At 53.0% G+C, this 6340-nt stretch overlaps 1 long non-coding RNA gene across 2 annotated transcripts; it reads right to left on the reverse strand.

Moving 5' to 3' along the window:
- Window positions 1-216: 216 nt before the first annotated feature.
- Window positions 217-6340, reverse strand: LOC115247633 (uncharacterized). Of its 2 annotated transcripts, none has more exons than XR_003886688.1 (3): window positions 5673-6340; window positions 959-1225; window positions 217-370 (listed from the first exon to the last, which is right to left on the reverse strand). It is a non-coding gene; the product is annotated as an uncharacterized lncRNA (long non-coding RNA). The 2 variants fall into 2 exon arrangements; XR_003886687.1 differs by having other exon boundaries at window positions 959-1222; window positions 5673-6336.

Raw genomic sequence — 6340 nt, forward strand, 5'->3', positions numbered from 1 at the left:
GAACAATGATAAAGATATAATTGAGTCCCTGAACCAGCTGCTGAGACTAACTGAACACCAACCATAACCCGTGATGATGCAGCTGTGGGGCCGTCAGACACCCCTAAAGATCAAGCAGGAAGCAAACACGCGTGTTCATGGAGGCGAGACACGTATGTTAAACTGAGTAAAAGATAAAGTCACATTATTGACAGCGAGGCAGAATCAAACAAGCTCCTGAACCATCCAAACATTTAATCAGCCTTTTCTGTTGATTAGCTCAGATGCTGTCGGCAAACTCCCTGAGGAGCATCTGTGAACAGCAGCACAGGTGATGTAAGTCAGTTTGGTGACATCATGGTCTTGATGGTGAGACCCGGGGCAGCAGAACCTGAGATAACAATCATGAGAACCTGGATCTTCATAAACATAAATGCTGGAATCAAAATCAGAAAACAACAGTCAGCAAGATCAGGAAAACTTTATTGTTCGCGTTCATGTTTGCAGACAGTCGTTGGCTGTTGTTGTAACCGTCTTCCTTGAAAAGCTGTTTTACCCGCAGTCTTCATTCATTGGTCAGTGAGCTATTGCCATAGAAACCCACCGACAGCAATGAATGTTTATTGCGAGCTTAAGACCAAGCGTGGACTCTGGCCTCTGCTGCCGTCTCTGCGTGGTCCTGGTCCCCTGCTGTGTGTCACCGTGGTGACCCTCGGGGTACAGTCAACGTCGATGGTTGGCTCGGGTCAAACTCACCGACAGCGTTGAATGTTCACCGCTGGTACCTGAGAACCTGGGTCCACCGACACCACCAAAGGGCCTCAGGACCCCTGGCCCAAAACTGGTTTATCCACCCACCCACCCGTCTCATTAGGGATTAATTCACTTCCTCAATCATTCTGAGCACAATGAGAAGCAGAATTGTGGTAGGAAGCTGCCAACACGGCTGCAGATTTGTTGGAATCAAAATATTACTTACTTGTAATTAAGAGTCAACACCCTTGATTAGCCGGTGCCATGGTAACATGTTTCTCCCCACACCTTCAGTCTGACGACCATTGTTGGAAGTTGATTTGTGATAAAGTCCTGAGTGATGCGTTCATGGGTCTGAGGTTCCTGGCTCCTCTTCTGGCCCTCGCAGGAAGGTGTGTGAACGTGGTGGTGCACAACAACGGGGTGACGGTGTCGGTCTGCACAGCCGGACCCTCCCAGGGCTCAGACACCCACAGGTGCTGTGGAGGAGCTGCTGGAACACAAACAGGTTCAGGTTGGATGCTGCTCAGTTCTGATGCAGCTGTGTTAGATATTAATGAATTAATAATTCTAATCTTACTCTCCCTACTGTTGTACATTCAATTATTTAATTAGGTAATCTTCAAATCTTTAAATGAACCCTGTAAATATGTTTTAACTGTTTCTTATAAGCTTTGGTAGTAGTTGTAATAAGCGGTTATTACAGAGTGAAACTTCCTGAATGAAAAAAAGAGCTCAAACCTGTGAAGACTAATTTTCGTGACCAGTGACGATACAATAGCCCATTAATGCAGGACCAGTGATACCAGTGATCGTACAGGAGTCAGCCCCCTTCACCAACTAGTCAGTGCTTTACACTACAGCTACATTACAATCACATCTGCATTGTTGTTTTTCCCTGTGTCGTTTCCCTGGTTTTTCCCTGTGTCGTTCCCTGTGGTCGTTCGCTGTGTCGTTCCCTGTGATGTTCCCTGTGTCGTTCCCTGTGTTTTTCCCTGTGTCGTTCCCTGTGTCGTTCGCTGTGTCGTTCCCTGTGATGTTCCCCTGTGTCGTTCCCTGTGTCGGTTCGCTGTGTCGTTCCCTGTGTTTTTCCCTGTGTCGTTCCTGTGTCGTTCGCTGTGTCGTTCCCTGTGATGTTCCCTGTGTCGTTCCCTGTGTTTTTTCCCTGTGTCGTTCCCTGTATTATTACCTGTATTGTTCCCTGTGTTGTTCCCCGTGTTGTTCCCTGTGTTGTTCCCTGTGTTGTTCCCCGTGTTGTTCCCTGTATTATACCTGTATTGTTCCCTGTGTTGTTCCCCCATGTTGTTCCCTGTGTTGTTCCCTGTATTGTTCCCCATGTTGTTCCCTGTGTTGTTCCCATGTTGTTCCCTGCATTGTTCCCTGTATTGTTCCCCATGTTGTTCCCTGTGTTGTTCCCCATGTTGTTCCCTGTATTGTTCCCCATGTTGTTCCCTGTATTGTTCCCTGTATTGTTCCCTGTATTGTTCCCCATGTTGTTCCCTGTATTGTTCCCTGTATTGTTCCCCATGTTGTTCCCTGTATTGTTCCCCATATTGTCCCCTGCGTTGTTCCCTGTGTCGTCCCCTGTGTTGTTCCCTGTATTGTTCCCTGTGTTGATTCCTGTGTTGTTCAACATTTGTTGACTGATGTCTGGGAACTAGTTATCACCTGTTGCTGTGTTTTCTCTTTTATTGAAAATGAATCAACAATGTAACGTTAACGATTAAGACTCGACAAAAGGCTGGAATTGGTTGTCATGGTAACGCTAACGTTGAATTCCTGGCCTTAAATGAACCCTGACCGCTGTAGGACGCTAATATTTGCACAACTGATGCATACATTTGTAAGGCCAGGACGTGAGCCTGCAGGAGCCTGCAGGGGTCCAGGTCCAGGCTGAACCGGGTCCGGGTGCGCCACAGGGCTACTGCAGTACCAAGAGGGAGGCACGGCAGTAGAGGCCGCTGGTCAGAGAGTCACCCCCACCCCCACCCCCACCCGGAGAGGAAAATCCCTGCTGAATTTGTGTCTCCGTTCACATTTCTAAGAGGCCCTAAACCTTTCTGGATTAAAGAAGGTAATCTGACAGGCAGAAGATTGTATTAGCCCAGTGTTGCCGAGCCTTGAGGGTCCCTCTTGTCACTTCCCCTCTCAGCCCGTCTCTCCTGCTGACCTGGTGGATGCTGCCATTGTGGTTTTCTGCTCAATCCCCATAAAAACATCCCATCTCCCCTCTGCTGCTGCCGCCTCTGCGGCCCCTCTTCATCCTCCCGCTGCGGCTCCTCCAGCCGTGGCAGCATTCCTGGGTGATTTATCATTGGCTAATCCACCGTGATTAGAGCTGTTGCTGAGGCTGCTTTTCAGTTCAGAGATGCCAATTATGTTTGAGGCAGCAGCCTGTTTGTGTCTGGGCTGGCAGCGGCACCTCCACCCAGAGTCCTGGTGTGTCCCCTGTGGGGGTCTCTGCAAGAGGTCTGGACCAGTTCAACGGACTCAACAGCTGCGATACAGCAGGAACAAACTGTGCCGGGTCTGACCACAAACGGACGTTTCTCATTCTGACTCGTCATCCAAAGCTCTAACTATCAACACGCGCAGCAGTTTACGGGGAACACATGACCTCGTGCCCGCTCGTCCGCCGTTAGCCCGACTGAGGGTTTGTCCTAAGTTCACACCTGTGTAAACATGTTTGGACTTTTTCGCCTCAATGGAATCAGATCCAACACTCGGGAATAAGCCCCCAACTAAAGTGTTGGGGAACCAAACACAGAGAATCTTATCAAGCCCACTTTGTAGTAAATGATAGTCGGAGGTTCTTTCCCAGGAATTTGGCCTTGTGCTAAAGCCTGTGTGCTAATTCGTTAGCATCAGCGTTTGGCCACCCACGCAGTTTGGCTGGGAGCCGTGAGTGCGGTGGTTCTTTCTGACTCACCCAGACTTTCCTGCAGCAAGGCCAGCGGGACTACGTGAGGTTATGGGATTGTCAGGTCTGGGCCCAAAGGGAGGGCGCGCGGGCCGTGGCGTGCTCAGCTGATGTGGCTTCCAGCCGTCAGCATAATGGGAAGTGATGTGCACATCAGAGCAATGTGGGTCAGAGCGCCAGACGACCAGCCCACGGCCTGTATCTGCTCCGCCTGTCTAATCTGCTGACGGCCGAGCAGACGAGCCGCTCTAATCGACCCTGATACCCACGGAACAGCCAGCATGGCTGTCACGCTCAGCATCGCTCTGGCCGCAGTCGGGCTCCTTTACCCACAACCCCCAAGACCGTCGACATTCCCAGAAAAACACAGCAAAAGTCTCCACCCCCGGGACCAGACGTCACAAAAGTCCCCTTTTACCCTCCCAGCCGACGGAGGACGGTTCTCTCTCCATCGGTCATTGTAGTGGATTTCAGATCTTTGATCATGGAGTCACCCCTGACTGGTGTGGGACCAGTGGGCGCCGTCTCTGTCCGCAACACTGACTTCAGTCCCCACGGAGACTTCCTGTCTGAGATTTGTCGCCGTGCGGATACAAACAGGAAGTGACCGTCGGTGGAAATCACATAAAATCGCTGACGAGTCCAGACGCTGGTCAGGTGGGGAGCGGTTTCTAAAGCACAACCGCTGAGCACCTGTGGGGGGGGGGGTCTAACAACCGGAGGGAAGTGACATCAGGACAGGTGTTCACAGCTTTGGCGGGAGACCTGGGGGAGAATCTCTCTCTGCCTCGTCAAAGAACAAATTTCCTGTTCGTGTTAGGACCCCATCCCCCCGCGACTCGGCTCTAATCCCACCCCTGCAAACTGCCCCGGCCCCCCTGCTGGCGTCCCTGCTCGGAGCTTCAGCCTCCCAGGCTGTGGTCGGGTGGGCCGTGCACCCGTGTCAGCAGGCTAACAAATCCTCATTGTGTCCCGCGCAGGAGTGCTGATGGGGGGGGGCATCGCTGTCTGGTTTCTATTTAAATCCAGGTACGAGGAGGACCCGGGTCCTGCCCGCTCGGCTGAGGTCAGGATGAGGTGGGGAGGGGGGGGTCAGGAGAGACAACTGCTGCTGATCGATAGGGGCTCCCAGAAAGAGCCCCTATCGCGAGGACCTTTAGCCAGCCAGAAGGTCGCTGTTTCCCTGTCCTCGGCGGACGTGGCGCCGCGAGCTGGCGACGCCGCGCACGAGTTCATGCGCTCGCAGCCTCGGATGTCTGGATGGCAAGACTCGACACGTTCAGGCATTTTAGGCCCGGAGCCTTTCAACCCTGCCTCTCCAGACATTGTTCGTGACTTTGAGCTAAAATGGTGCGACGGCGTGTCCCGGAGGCGGCCCGGGTTGGGGCCCAGCGGTCGCCCCCCCACCCCCCCCACCCCCCCAATCCGCTCTGTTTGATGCGTTAACGCTGAACTCTCTGCCGTTTTGCTCCTTTCTCATTGATTTGGCTTCTGTGTTGTGGTGGATTAAGAGCTCACAACAACAGCAGACTGGGACAGAAAGAAAACACTGACAGCCAGTATTTCCTGTCGCTAAACACACTCTGAACCCAGCGACCCCCCCCCCCCCCTCCCACGCTGACAGGCCACAAAGAAAAGGAAAAGAGAGACCACAGGGCAGTTCTTCCTCTTTTTCAGGCTGGTTGTACTGAACCACCATTTACTTGACAAGTTTTTCCTTATATAAAAACTGCCCCCCACCCCCCCCACGAGCTTCAGTTGCCCCCTCTTGAGAGGAGCAGCTGTCTGACCTGTCCCCCTGCCGCAGCCTCTAATTGCTGACCTGCCCTGTCTGGACAGCCTGGCTGACTTTTGTCTGGTGTCTGGATCAGTTCCTCCCCGTCAAACATCCCCTCTGTCTGGCGTTCCCACGGCGTTCCCACGGCGTTCCCACAGCACAGACTCGCTCAGACCAGCACACACTCGGTCTTTTTGGCGGCACTTTGTCGGGCCGCCTGCTGATGAAAACACGAGGACTCACCTAACGTGCGCAGCGGCGTTGGGCAGCAGGAAGCTGCCAAAGTCCGGAGGGTCCAAGAAAAAAAGCTTCCATATCCGTGGAAAGTGGCTGGAAAGTTGCTGCTGAAATGTGTTGAATGGATTCTTGTCCTCGTCTGTCTGCCTATGAAGCATGCGCACGCACACACACACACACACACGCACACACAGTCCTGACACAGTCCTTCAGTCTGATCTTCCTGACTCCAGCGGGACCTGAGCCAAACCTCTGTCTGTCCTCTCTCTCTCGCTCTCTCTCGCCCTCCCTCCCCCTCCCCCCATATAGGTAAACACCATGCGCGCGCACACACACACACACACACACACACGTGCACTGGGGAGTCTGGCTTCCACACAAGTTATCGGAGTGCTCCACATTTTGGTGCACTTTATATGAGCCTCCTGACTGACAGCAGCACAGATGGTCACATGTGGCCCGGGGACGGCCCTGATTGGCTGAAGGCCTGGGAGCCAAGTGGGGGCAGGGGCTGCTGCCATTGGACTACCGGCAAACCAGTCAAAGTGGAAGTGTTGAGCGGTGAATGGTTGCTTCTGTGGGCGGAGCCTGGCTGACGGTGTTCCTGGGAAACATCCTGGCAGTTGGGAGCCTCTCGGCTATTGTTGGGACATTATTGGCGTTTCAGCCGGTTC

This window comes from Takifugu rubripes, chromosome 21 (assembly GCF_901000725.2).
Source record: "Takifugu rubripes chromosome 21, fTakRub1.2, whole genome shotgun sequence".
In the NCBI taxonomy this organism is placed as follows: Eukaryota; Metazoa; Chordata; class Actinopteri; order Tetraodontiformes; family Tetraodontidae; genus Takifugu; species Takifugu rubripes.